The 15,722-nt window shown below is 30.6% G+C and overlaps 1 long non-coding RNA gene across 1 annotated transcript in view; it reads left to right on the top strand.

Moving 5' to 3' along the window:
• Nucleotides 1-12,470, top strand: part of LOC141905610 (uncharacterized) — a 29,912-nt gene extending 17,442 nt beyond the window's left edge. The window contains exons 2-5 of the long non-coding RNA XR_012619270.1: nt 6,589-6,690; nt 8,500-8,601; nt 10,412-10,513; nt 11,403-12,470. This is a non-coding gene — a long non-coding RNA (uncharacterized LOC141905610). The remainder of the gene's footprint in view (nt 1-6,588; nt 6,691-8,499; nt 8,602-10,411; nt 10,514-11,402) is intronic.
• Nucleotides 12,471-15,722: the final 3,252 nt, after the last annotated feature.

Raw genomic sequence — 15,722 nt, 5'->3', positions numbered from 1 at the left:
TTCGAAAACCAACAGTTAGTTTATTTGAGATGTAAGCTTTTTCATTGTGTCTATTAGTCATCAAAAACTAAAGTCAGTATTTGTGATGAGTATAGAAACAACTTCTTCTATAGATTAAGCCTTTTTATGGTGTATAAGTATTAATTATCAAAAACCTAAATCAGTCAATTTGAGATGAGTATAGAAACGACTCTTACTATAGATTAAGCTTTTTTTAAGTGTATAAATATAAGTTATCAAAACCAGCAGTCAGTTTATTTGAGATATGTAAAGAAACAACTCCTACTATAGATTAAGCCTTTTTATAGTGTATAAGTATTAATTATAAAAGCCATACTCAGTTTATTTGAGATATGTATAGAAACAACTCCTACTATAGATTAAGCCTTTTTATAGTGTATAAGTATTAATTATAAAAAGCCATAGTCAGTTTATTTGAGATGAGTATAGAAACAACTCCTACTATAGATTAAGCCTTTTTATAGTGTATAAATATTAGTTATCAAAACCAGCAGTCAGTTTATTTGAGATATGTATAGAAACAACTCCTACTATAGATTAAGCCTTTTTATAGTGTATAAGTATTAATTATAAAAAGCCATAGTCAGTTTATTTGAGATGAGTATAGAAACAACTCCTACTATAGATTAAGCCTTTTAAAAGTGTATAAGTATTAATTATAAACAGCCATAGTCAGTTTATTTGAGATGAGTATAGAAACAACTCCTACTATAGATTAAGTCTTTTAATAGTGTATAAGTATTAATTATCAAAAACCAAAATCAGTCTATTTGAGATGAGAATAGAAATGACTCCCACTATAGATTAAGCTTTTTTATATTGTATAGATATTAGTTATCAAAACCAGCAGTCAGTTTATTTGATATATGTATAGAAACAACTTCTACTATAGATTAAGCCTTTTTATAGTGTATAACTGTTTGTCATCAAAAACCAAATCCGTGTATTTTACATGAGTATAGGAATGACTCTTTCTATAGATTAAGCTTTTTTATAGTGTATAAATATTAATTTTCGAAAAACCAGCAGTCAGTTTATTTGAGATGTAAGCTTTTTCATTGTGTCTATTAGTCATCATAAACTAAAGTCAGTTTATTTGTGATGAGTATAGAAACAACTTCTTCTATAGATTAAGCTTGATTATAGTGATGAATATTAATTATCAAAAACCAACAGTCAGTTTATTTAAGATGAGTATAGAAACAACTCCTACTATAGATTAAGCCTTTTTATAGTGTATAAATATTAGTTATCAAAACCAGCAGTCAGTTTATTTGAGATATGTATAGAAACAACTTCTACTATAGATTAAGCCTTTTTATAGTGTATAAATATTAGTTATCAAAACCAGCAGTCAGTTTATTTGAGATATGTATAGAAACAACTTCTACTATAGATTAAGCCTTTTTATAGTGTATAACTGTTTGTCATCAAAAACCAAATCCGTGTATTTTACAAGAGTATAGGAATGACTCATTCTATAGATTAAGCATTTTTGATAGTGTATAAATATTGATTTTTCGAAAACCAACAGTTAGTTTATTTGAGATGTAAGCTTTTTCATTGTGTCTATTAGTCATCAAAAACTAAAGTCAGTATTTGTGATGAGTATAGAAACAACTTCTTCTATAGATTAAGCCTTTTTATGGTGTATAAGTATTAATTATCAAAAACCTAAATCAGTCAATTTGAGATGAGTATAGAAACGACTCTTACTATAGATTAAGCTTTTTTTAAGTGTATAAATATTAGTTATCAAAACCAGCAGTCAGTTTATTTGAGATATGTAAAGAAACAACTCCTACTATAGATTAAGCCTTTTTATAGTGTATAAGTATTAATTATAAAAGCCATACTCAGTTTATTTGAGATATGTATAGAAACAACTCCTACTATAGATTAAGCCTTTTTATAGTGTATAAGTATTAATTATAAAAAGCCATAGTCAGTTTATTTGAGATGAGTATAGAAACAACTCCTACTATAGATTAAGCCTTTTTATAGTGTATAAATATTAGTTATCAAAACCAGCAGTCAGTTTATTTGAGATATGTATAGAAACAACTCCTACTATAGATTAAGCCTTTTTATAGTGTATAAGTATTAATTATAAAAAGCCATAGTCAGTTTATTTGAGATGAGTATAGAAACAACTCCTACTATAGATTAAGCCTTTTTATAGTGTATAAATATTAGTTATCAAAACCAGCAGTCAGTTTATTTGAGATATGTATAGAAACAACTTCTACTATAGATTAAGCCTTTTTATAGTGTATAACTGTTTGTCATCAAAAACCAAATCCGTGTATTTTACAAGAGTATAGGAATGACTCTTTCTATAGATTAAGCATTTTTGATAGTGTATAAATATTGATTTTTCGAAAACCAACAGTTAGTTTATTTGAGATGTAAGCTTTTTCATTGTGTCTATTAGTCATCAAAAACTAAAGTCAGTATTTGTGATGAGTATAGAAACAACTTCTTCTATAGATTAAGCCTTTTTATGGTGTATAAGTATTAATTATCAAAAACCTAAATCAGTCAATTTGAGATGAGTATAGAAACGACTCTTACTATAGATTAAGCTTTTTTAAAGTGTATAAATATAAGTTATCAAAACCAGCAGTCAGTTTATTTGAGATATGTAAAGAAACAACTCCTACTATAGATTAAGCCTTTTTATAGTGTATAAGTATTAATTATAAAAGCCATACTCAGTTTATTTGAGATATGTATAGAAACAACTCCTACTATAGATTAAGCCTTTTTATAGTGTATAAGTATTAATTATAAAAAGCCATAGTCAGTTTATTTGAGATGAGTATAGAAACAACTCCTACTATAGATTAAGCCTTTTTATAGTGTATAAATATTAGTTATCAAAACCAGCAGTCAGTTTATTTGAGATATGTATAGAAACAACTTCTACTATAGATTAAGCCTTTTTATAGTGTATAACTGTTTGTCATCAAAAACCAAATCCGTGTATTTTACAAGAGTATAGGAATGACTCATTCTATAGATTAAGCATTTTTGATAGTGTATAAATATTGATTTTTCGAAAACCAACAGTTAGTTTATTTGAGATGTAAGCTTTTTCATTGTGTCTATTAGTCATCAAAAACTAAAGTCAGTATTTGTGATGAGTATAGAAACAACTTCTTCTATAGATTAAGCCTTTTTATGGTGTATAAGTATTAATTATCAAAAACCTAAATCAGTCAATTTGAGATGAGTATAGAAACGACTCTTACTATAGATTAAGCTTTTTTTAAGTGTATAAATATTAGTTATCAAAACCAGTAGTCAGTTTATTTGAGATATGTATAGAAATAGTGTATAAGTATTAATTATCAAAAACCAAAATCAGTCTATTTGAGATGAGTATAGAAACGACTCCTACTATAGATTAAGCTTTTTTATAGTGTATAAATATTAGTTATCAAAACCAGCAGTCAGTTTATTTGAGATATGTATAGAAACAACTTCTACTATAGATTAAGCCTTTTTATAGTGTATAACTGTTTGTCATCAAAAACCAAATCCGTGTATTTTACATGAGTATAGAAACGACTCTTACTATAGATTAAGCTTTTTTAAAGTGTATAAATATTAGTTATCAAAACCAGTAGTCAGTTTATTTGAGATATGTATAGAAACAACTCCTACTATAGATTAAGCCTTTTTATAGTGTATAAGTATTAATTATAAAAGCCATAGTCAGTATATTTGAGATGAGTATAGAAACAACTCCTACTATAGATTAAGTCTTTTAATAGTGTATAAGTATTAATTATCAAAAACCAAAATCAGTCTATTTGAGATGAGAATAGAAATGACTCCTACTATAGATTAAGCATTTTTATAGTGAATAAATATTAGTTATCAAAACCAGCAGTCAGTTTATTTGAGATATGTATAGAAACAACTTCTTCAATAGATTAAGCCTTTTTATAGTGTATAACTATTTGTCATCAATAACCAAATCAGTGTATTTGACATGAGTATAGGAACGCTTCTTTCTATAGATTAAGCTTTTTTATAGCATATAAATATTAATTATCGAAAACCAACAGTCAGTTTATTTGAGATGATAATAGAAACAACTACTCCTATAGATTAAGCCTCTTTAATGTGTCTATTAGACATCAAAAAACCAACAGTCAGTTTATTTGAGATAAGTATAGAAACGACTGCTTCCATAGATTAAGTCTTTTGTATAGTTAATGAATACTAATTATCAAAAACCAAAGACAGTTTATTTCAGATGAGTATGGAAACATTTCCTACTATAGATTAAGCTTGATTATAGTGTTGAATATGGATTATCAAAAACCAACAGTCAGTTTATTTAAGATGAGTATAGAAACAACTACTACTATAGATTAAGCCTCTTTATTGTGTCTATTAGTCATCAAAAACTAAAGTCAGTTTATTTCAGATGAGTATAGAAACAACTCCAACTATAGATTAAGCCTTATTATAGTGTATAACTATTTGTCATAAAAAACCAAATCAGCGTATTCGACATGAGTATAGAAACAACTCCTACTATAGATTAAGCTTTTTATAGTGTATAACTTTAGGCCTAAGTCATCAAAAATGAAAATCAGTCTATGCGAGATGAGTATAGAAACGACTCCTATTATAGATTGAGCTTTTTTATAGTGTATAAATATCAGTTATCAAAAACCAACGGTCAGTTTATTTGAGATGAGTATAGAAATGACTCCTACTATAGATGATTATAGAAGTGACTACTTCTATAAGTCTTTTTAAAAGTGTATAAATATAAGTTATCAAAAACAAAAATCAGTTTATTTGAGATGAGTATAGAAATGACTACTACTATCGATTAAGCCTTTTTATTGTGTATAAATATTAATCATCAAAAACAAAAGTCAGTTTATTTGAGTTGAGTATAGAAACGACTCCTACTATGGATTAAGTCTTTTTTATGGTGTATAAATATTAATTATCTAAAGCCAAAGTCAATTTAGGCCTATATAAGATAAGTATAAGAATGTGTCCTACCATGGAATGGATTCAATTATAGTGTATAAGTTATAATCTTTAAAGAAACAGTCTATTTGAGATTAGTATAAGAATGTGTCCAATCATAGAATTAATTAATTTCAGTATTGTGTATAAATATTTATCTTTAGAACCAAAGTCAGTCTATTTGAGATAAATGTAAAAACGACTCCTATCGATTAAGTCTTTTTCATGCTGTATAAGTATCAATCATCAAAAACCGAAGTCAATCTAGACCTATTTGAGATATGTATGAGAATGTGTCCTAGCATAGAATGAATTCAATTATTGATTGAATCTCAGTAAAGTGTGTGAATATTGATTACCAAAAACCTCAGTTCAATTGAGATGATTATATAAAAAAATGACCCTTAGAATAATAGGATCCAGAGAATAGTGTTAAACATAAATCTTCGAGAACCAGTCATCTCAAAGGAGATGATTGCAGAAAAACAACCTCCTTCTAGAATAATTCACAATAAAGCGTGCCATGGTATCTTCAAATACCTAAGTCAGTTTGTTTGTGATAAGTGTTAAAACGACTCCTAAGTCTTTTTCATACAGTATGAAAAATACTATACAGTATTACTGTATAAATATTAATCCAAAAAACCAGTCTATTTGAGATAAACTGTAGCTGTAGTGTATAAATATTGATCATCAAAAACCAAAGTCAATCTAGACCTATTTGAGATAGTATAAGAAGATAAGTTGTATAAGAATGTGTCCTTCCATAGAATGAATTCAATTATAGTGTATAAGTTACAACATTTAAAGAAAACAGTCTATTTGAGATGAATATAAAAACTACTCCTCCTGTAGATTGAATCTCAGTAAAGTGTGCGAATATTTATCACCAAAAACCAAAGTCAGTCTATTTGAGATAAGTATAAGGATGTGTTCTACCATAGAATTAATTTCAGAATAGTGTATAAATATTTATCTTCAAAATCAAAGTCAGTCTATTTCAGATGAGTATAAAAATGGCTCCTACGATAGATTGAATCTCAGTCAAGTGTGCAAATATTAATTACCATAACCGGAGTCACTTTATTTGAGAAGAATATGCAACGACACATTGTGTGGAATGACTCGCAGAATAGTCATTCTCAATATATGTTATTTCCAATAACCACAGTCAGTTTAATCGAGATGATTATATAAAAATGACCCTTAGAATAATATGATTCAGAGAATAGTGTTAAACATAAATCTTCGAGAACCAGTCATCTCAAAGGAGATGATTGTAGAAAAACAACCTCCGTCTAGAATAATTCACAATAAAGCGTGTCATGGTATCTTCAAATACCTAAGTCAGTCTGTTTGTGATGAGTACATAAAGGTGACACCTTTTATAGAATAAATGTAAATATAGTTTTTCTGTATAAATAGGTATCTTCAAGCAGCAAATTCAGTCCATTTTATATTTAGGATATTGATGCCCCAGTCTATGCATTTTGTTATTTTCTTTGTTATCTTTGTAAATTCTTATCATTTAGGCCTGTGCCTAATCAGTAATTTGGTTATTTTCAGAGTGAACTACAAGGAGGAGATCGAAACGAATAGTTTGCGCAAAGGATTTGTCTTTATTTTCAAGATGTAAATTTGAAGTAAAAGGTGTCAGTAAAAAAATTGGTAAGTCATTACAGTATCCTTATTGAGCCCTCGGTTTTTTTGACCAATTGGATATCGACCATTTTAGTACTACTTCCCATTTTTGACCAGAAGATTGTCACCGATTCACCAGCTATCATGAGCCTGGTCATAAAACGGTCATATTCACTGGCTTTTGTTTCTACACATAAACCCTTCCGTATAATGATTCACAATATTTCTATATAAATTATGTATCTTAATGTAGAACGACTGGCAGTAAAGTATTCCTATAGAAATATTACTCTTCAAAAACCAAAGTTGGTATGAGTATACATTGTATATAAAAATGACCCCTACTATAAAATAATTCCAAGTGTAGTATTTCTACATGAATATTACTATTTAGAACCAAGTCAGTCCATTTGAGATGATTATTAATCAACTGACCCCTACTTCACAGTATAGTGTGTCATGTTTTACTCTCCAAAAACCAAATTCAGACCATTTGAGATGAGTATATAAAATGACCTTTTTCATAGTGTATAAATATTAACTATAAAATACCAAACTCAGTCTAGTTGAGATATGTATAGAAACAACTCCTACTATAGATTTAGTCTTTTGATAGTGTATAAATATGGATCATCAAAAACCAAAGTCAATCTAGGCCTTTTTTATATAAGTATAAGAATGTGTCCTACCATGGAATGGATTCAATTATAGTGTATTAGTTATAATCTTAAAAAAAAACAGTCTATTTGAGATTAGTATAAGAATGTGTCCAACCATAGAATTAATTAATTTCAGTATAGCGTATAAATATTTATCTTTAAAACCAAAGTCAGTCTATTTGAAATAAGTGTAAAAACGACTCCTACTATAGATTAAGTCTTTTTTCCTTCTGTATAAATATTAATCATAAAAAACCAGTCTATTTGAGTTAAACTGTAGCTGTAGTGTATAAATATTGATAATCAAAAACCAAAGTCAATCTAGACCTATTTGAGATAAGTATAAGAAGATAAGTTGTATAAGAATGTGTCCTTCCATAGAATGAATTCAATTATAGTGTATAAGTTACAACCTTTAAAGAAAACAGTCTATTTGAGATGAATATAAAAACTACTCCTCCTGTAGATTGAATCTCAGTAAAGTGTGCTAATATTAATCACCAAAAACCAAAGTCAGTCTATTTGAGATAAGTATAAGGATGTGTTCTACCATAGAATTAATTTCAGAATAGTGTATAAATATTTATCTTCAAAATCAAAGTCAGTCTATTTCAGATGAGTATAAAAATGGCTCCTACGATAGATTGAATCTCAGTCAAGTGTGCAAATATTAATTACCATAACCGGAGTCACTTTATTTGAGAAGAATATGCAACGACACATTGTGTGGAATGACTCGCAGAATAGTCATTCTCAATATATGTTATTTCCAATAACCACAGTCAGTTTAATCGAGATGATTATATAAAAATGACCCTTAGAATAATATGATTCAGAGAATAGTGTTAAACATAAATCTTCGAGAACCAGTCATCTCAAAGGAGATGATTGTAGAAAAACAACCTCCGTCTAGAATAATTCACAATAAAGCGTGTCATGGTATCTTCAAATACCTAAGTCAGTCTGTTTGTGATGAGTACATAAAGGTGACACCTTTTATAGAATAAATGTAAATATAGTTTTTCTGTATAAATAGGTATCTTCAAGCAGCAAATTCAGTCCATTTTATATTTAGGATATTGATGCCCCAGTCTATGCATTTTGTTATTTTCTTTGTTATCTTTGTAAATTCTTATCATTTAGGCCTGTGCCTAATCAGTAATTTGGTTATTTTCAGAGTGAACTACAAGGAGGAGATCGAAACGAATAGTTTGCGCAAAGGATTTGTCTTTATTTTCAAGATGTAAATTTGAAGTAAAAGGTGTCAGTAAAAAAATTGGTAAGTCATTACAGTATCCTTATTGAGCCCTCGGTTTTTTTGACCAATTGGATATCGACCATTTTAGTACTACTTCCCATTTTTGACCAGAAGATTGTCACCGATTCACCAGCTATCATGAGCCTGGTCATAAAACGGTCATATTCACTGGCTTTTGTTTCTACACATAAACCCTTCCGTATAATGATTCACAATATTTCTATATAAATTATGTATCTTAATGTAGAACGACTGGCAGTAAAGTATTCCTATAGAAATATTACTCTTCAAAAACCAAAGTTGGTATGAGTATACATTGTATATAAAAATGACCCCTACTATAAAATAATTCCAAGTGTAGTATTTCTACATGAATATTACTATTTAAAACCAAGTCAGTCCTTTTGAGATGATTATTAATCAACTGACCCCTACTTCACAGTATAGTGTGTCATGTTTTACTCTCCAAAAACCAAATTCAGACCATTTGAGATGAGTATATAAAATGACCTTTTTCATAGTGTATAAATATTAACTATAAAATACCAAACTCAGTCTAGTTGAGATATGTATAGAAACAACTCCTACTATAGATTTAGTCTTTTGATAGTGTATAAATATGGATCATCAAAAACCAAAGTCAATCTAGGCCTTTTTTATATAAGTATAAGAATGTGTCCTACCATGGAATGGATTCAATTATAGTGTATTAGTTATAATCTTAAAAAAAAAACAGTCTATTTGAGATTAGTATAAGAATGTGTCCAACCACAGAATTAATTAATTTCAGTATAGCGTATAAATATTTATCTTTAAAACCAAAGTCAGTCTATTTGAAATAAGTGTAAAAACGACTCCTACTATAGATTAAGTCTTTTTTCCTTCTGTATAAATATTAATCATAAAAAACCAGTCTATTTGAGTTAAACTGTAGCTGTAGTGTATAAATATTGATAATCAAAAACCAAAGTCAATCTAGACCTATTTGAGATAAGTATAAGAAGATAAGTTGTATAAGAATGTGTCCTTCCATAGAATGAATTCAATTATAGTGTATAAGTTACAACCTTTAAAGAAAACAGTCTATTTGAGATGAATATAAAAACTACTCCTCCTGTAGATTGAATCGCAGTAAAGTGTGCTAATATTAATCACCAAAAACCAAAGTCAGTCTATTTGAGATAAGTATAAGGATGTGTTCTACCATAGAATTAATTTCAGAATAGTGTATAAATATTTATCTTCAAAATCAAAGTCAGTCTATTTCAGATGAGTATAAAAATGGCTCCTACGATAGATTGAATCTCAGTCAAGTGTGCAAATATTAATTACCATAACCGGAGTCACTTTATTTGAGAAGAATATGCAACGACACATTGTGTGGAATGACTCGCAGAATAGTCATTCTCAATATATGTTATTTCCAATAACCACAGTCAGTTTAATCGAGATGATTATATAAAAATGACCCTTAGAATAATATGATTCAGAGAATAGTGTTAAACATAAATCTTCGAGAACCAGTCATCTCAAAGGAGATGATTGTAGAAAAACAACCTCCGTCTAGAATAATTCACAATAAAGCGTGTCATGGTATCTTCAAATACCTAAGTCAGTCTGTTTGTGATGAGTACATAAAGGTGACACCTTTTATAGAATAAATGTAAATATAGTTTTTCTGTATAAATAGGTATCTTCAAGCAGCAAATTCAGTCCATTTTATATTTAGGATATTGATGCCCCAGTCTATGCATTTTGTTATTTTCTTTGTTATCTTTGTAAATTCTTATCATTTAGGCCTGTGCCTAATCAGTAATTTGGTTATTTTCAGAGTGAACTACAAGGAGGAGATCGAAACGAATAGTTTGCGCAAAGGATTTGTCTTTATTTTCAAGATGTAAATTTGAAGTAAAAGGTGTCAGTAAAAAAATTGGTAAGTCATTACAGTATCCTTATTGAGCCCTCGGTTTTTTTGACCAATTGGATATCGACCATTTTAGTACTACTTCCCATTTTTGACCAGAAGATTGTCACCGATTCACCAGCTATCATGAGCCTGGTCATAAAACGGTCATATTCACTGGCTTTTGTTTCTACACATAAACCCTTCCGTATAATGATTCACAATATTTCTATATAAATTATGTATCTTAATGTAGAACGACTGGCAGTAAAGTATTCCTATAGAAATATTACTCTTCAAAAACCAAAGTTGGTATGAGTATACATTGTATATAAAAATGACCCCTACTATAAAATAATTCCAAGTGTAGTATTTCTACATGAATATTACTATTTAAAACCAAGTCAGTCCTTTTGAGATGATTATTAATCAACTGACCCCTACTTCACGTAGTATATAAAACATATAAAAATGACCCTTACTATAGAACTGATCCCTACTTCACGGTTTAGTTTTTACGTGTATTACTTTCCATAAACCAAATTCATTCCATTTGAAATGAGTGTATAAAATGACCCTTACTATAGAATTATTCTCAATATATACAGTATTCCTATATAAGTTTAATTTCTTAAATTACAACCTCAGTCTATTTGAGTTGTACATTTGGGAGGAGTACATGAAAATGACCCGTACTATTGAATGATTCACATGGTGATCATCCTGATAATCCCTAAAATCAACATATTGTTGTTCATTCCTTCAATTATTGCCGATATCGAAACATTTGAATACGACTCCCAGATGTGTGCTGCTACATCAGAAAATTGTTTTTCTTTGGAAAAGTACAATGCGTATTAAAATTGAATGGGCTTTATTTTGTCATACTCATATTTGAAATTATCATATTTTTTTCTAGGGAAGAAGTGATGGAGCAAAACCGAAGAAACGCGTTTTATGGACCTTTTTGAAATTATATCGAGCAGAGGCTACTTTGTCCAACTTCTATTCTGTTTACACAACCTTTAGAATGTTGTCCATTATCATGCAGAATGTCATTTGTTTTGATACACTCGGACTGTTGATCATGTTGTAATTATGTCATATAGCTAATTTACTCACTTTAAGATTGTTCATTCATAATTCCTTTAATGTTTAGTTGTTTTGCGGTTAAACAATTTTACCATATTGTGTTAAATGTTTGGTGGTTTACAGTGGCAAAAGATTAGTTCAGTGTATGTTCATCTGGGGTGTTGCATATAAAATTGTCAGATTGCAATTGGAATCTTCTTGATTGGGCAGTGTCTGGACCCCTTGTTTTTCATACTATATACCTTTCATGAATGTATCTCTTTTGGATGAATAAATACACTTACACAAAGACTTGAACCCATTTATTATTGCGGAAATTATGACTGTAATTTTAAGTAGTTTATTCTGCTATTTGCTCTGTAATTCTGAAGAAGTTAAGAGATAATGGTTAATAATATTTTATAGATTATCACAAGGGTTAAGTTGGACCACCTGTGTAATGTGTTTAAAATATATAATCAGAATTAATGTACTTTGTAATCTGGGGTCAGTTAATCAAAAGTTGGTTAGGGCAAACCAGTAGATAGTTGACACGGTAACAATTGAAAGTTCATTGTTACTACGGTATCTGTCTGCCATTTATCTTTATCGAACATTTGAGTTACTGACTCCACTCTGACTTATGTGTTTGGCAAAGTTAAATAGATATAACTAGCTTCTGTATGCATACTCTGAACGGTAAGATTTTAAGACAAATGGTAATCGAAGGATCTCATATGCTCGCGAAATATGAGGTCATAGGTTGGAATTTTCAATGAGTATCGAACAAAGCACCATCACCAAGTTGCACCAGTCACACGATCACATATTATGTTTGTAATTGAAAATATTTTTTCTAATTGTACTTGAAGACATGTACACTTAATTATATATAAATAAAAATAAACATGCTGTTTCCACCATAACTCGTGATATAAATCTAATAGTTTTATCGATCAATAATTTTAAAATGAAGCATCAGGCAGTGTAGAAGGATTTCCTAAAGGATGTGTGCAGATCTATCCCAAAGTTTCCACTCCCTACCAATACTCAACTTGATAGCAGCGTAAAGCATGAGCATGTATAGCAAGGATTGACTGACTTCTGGCAACATACTATGGACGTTACCGTACTTAAGGCCCCACTACCATGTGTTATTAAGGAGCTTATCCGAGACCCTCAATCTCCAGTATCCGACAAAGATTTCAAGCGAATGATGCAGGTGACATAAGCGAAACTACCAATATATGTTTGAGAAGATTCCATCAGGCTGACGTTGGTTGGAGAAAATATGTATGAACTATGTGGGTCGTCCTATCCTACCCATCTTAAATACCGGTACTCATACCAAATACGCTGGGGTAGAGTCATTCTAAACTATAAGCCATTTAATATGCCTTAAATTGGCTGACGATACGTGTTAGCCACAATTTTAAGTATAATACAAGGAGTATATCTATGCTAGGAGTCATTTAATACTCATTTCAACAGTGCGAAGATAGATACAGTAATCCCCATTATATTCTTAGTCAGTGTCGCGCATACTCTCGTGATATACCATATTTTTCTGATATTGCGAGCTTGTGCCGGCCAGACATATTGCAAAGAGTCATACTCATACTACATATGAGTATGTACATTTCATTCTAGTCATCTCATTGGTCTTTCGTTGCCCGCCAAACACCATACTTTATCATTTTATCTATTATATTATATATAGTAATGTGTAGATAATAAAATCACTGTTTAAACCAAGCGGTCGGAGATTTACCAATTTCAGTCCTGGTCTGTGTGACTGGCACGAGGTGACTTTGGGTCACCACCCTGTGTCTGGTCAAGCACACTATACTGTAACCAAGCAACAGCCGACGCTCACCAAATCTTTCTGTAAATGTTTTTTAATCAGCTTGCGCGTAGTGACAAAACGCAGTCATTTTATACGGTCAATAAATATATCTATTATCGTATCGGCAAAATGCTACCCTAGACATACACGCGGCCAAGCTATGTACCCGTCCTGTGTTATATCATGATTGAGTTAAGTTGATTATTTTGCTATAAAATATGGTCCCATTTATTTTATTTGAAGATTTCACTTGATTTGGATGAATTTACTTTTTATGTTTCTTTTAAATCGAAGTAATTTATTGGAAAAACATTTGAGTCCATTTTCCTAAGATATTTTGTGAACCCCTGTACTGCACGGGAGAAACTGGATAACACATTGTCGGGTATTTCATGGATATTTTAACACCGGTCCTTCACCAACCAAAGCGCACAGACGACGTCAACCCGTGACAATGTTTCGCTGTTTTTCTCTTATAGTTTAGATATAGACACTTCAAATTGATATAGATACATTTCAAATAGACTGACGCGGGCTCGGGGAGATTTATATATAGTAGGTATACCAGTCACCCTGTGCGAAGATTAATTAAATCTACTCATCAATTGGCTCACCTTGGGCTAAAAAGGTGATACCTTGTTTTTCCGTTTGCTGAGCGTAAAGGTCGACCCCGCTAGTTTATACATCCATGGATGAACGTGGGTCAAGTTTGCCAATGATGAATATGGGAGAAATATATGTAGTAGATATACGACGAGTGATCCTGAGTCGTTTTATACGTTATATACTCAATCCAATTAGGTTTATGTTGGTTTTTGGGGAAAATATGTATAAGTAGGCCTGTTACATATACAACGAGTCATTCAATGTTAGGAGTCAGTGTAGTACGAGTTTAGTGTACTTATTTAGTGTACTCATACTAGATCACGAGTCATCCTATGTGATCAGTTATTTGATATACTCATCTTGAATAGGCTTTGAATAATAAGATACTCATTTCAAAATTGGCTGACGTTGGGGTAAAAATGTATGTATATACATATTAGTTATACAACGAGTCATTTGATTGTGAGAGTCATTTATTATATACTCATATCAAATTAACATACAGTCATACATCGATTTAACACCATCCTTGGGGATTGCCGATTTTGTCGGTAAATTGCATCTGCGGGAAATCAGACTTTAGTTCAGGTTGATCAAATACCTAATATACCTGCTCAGAACGATCCGTCGTTATTGTGATGGATTATGGCCGATTATTATTATCCAATTGTACTTTTATTAGAATGAAATTTATATGTAAATCGGCCTTTCACAAACTTAAAACAAACATACATTTATGATACCCCTTGCTCCGTGAGAATAAAACACCGAACTAGGTTTGCCGTTACAGCCAATATGAATAAAAGCCACATCATAATCGATGTCAGATGGCAGACATCTCTTGAATGGATGATCGACCGGGCAAAATAGTTGCGCCACGAAAACCAAGAACTGTATGTCAACGCGATTGGATTCGAATCCTTAATTAGGAAAGGATTAGTACTATTAGCCTGTGTATAAACGAATGATCGAGGACCACAATTCTAACTGCCACGATTGAAATAAAACGTATGCGTCTAGGAAACTCAGACGGACTTAATCGCCACGAGGTTACTCAGTGGGCGGAGTTCAACAAGTGATAAGACACGTGTTAGATCACGTGATAGATAAACGACGCTGGCTCTCATAAAACATTTTCATTTCCTACCGTAAAGAAATTCCTTTATGAATCTATCGCTGATCGAGTTATACTTACTCTACCTAAGGACCCATTAATTATTATAATTAGAAGTTGTATATTGGCGAACAGTTAGGTCTCAAACTTGTTTTTCAGTTAACTTCGACGAGAGATTCCGGTTCTGAGGATAGATCTACCTATTTATACATTTTTGAGCATGAACAGATATGTTTCCGTGCGTCATTATATACTAGGAGCCATTGGTTTTTTTACCCAAATGGATTTTCTTTAATTTTTGGAGAAATTCTTGTGAAAAAGTGTTGCACTCAAATGGATAATTATGTTCTAGGAATCATTGTGTATACCGGTATTCACCTTGAGTGAACTGACATGATTTCTGTATATTATTCGAGCTCATATATATATTTAAATATATATATACATACATACTTGACTGTGGGTCAGTTCAGGAGTCCTATAATCATCAATGGATTTTCGCTTTTGAAGATATTCAATTTAAGCATAAATATTCTATTTTTTTTCAAATGGACAAACTTAGGTCTGTGAACAATCATAATTGAGCAGGAAGATCTGCATAC

This window comes from Tubulanus polymorphus, chromosome 5 (genome assembly GCF_964204645.1).
Source record: "Tubulanus polymorphus chromosome 5, tnTubPoly1.2, whole genome shotgun sequence".
NCBI classification, from domain to species: Eukaryota; Metazoa; Nemertea; class Palaeonemertea; order Tubulaniformes; family Tubulanidae; genus Tubulanus; species Tubulanus polymorphus.
Note: the sequence above shows the minus strand (reverse complement) of the source record. Positions and strands in the feature narration are given on the sequence as shown.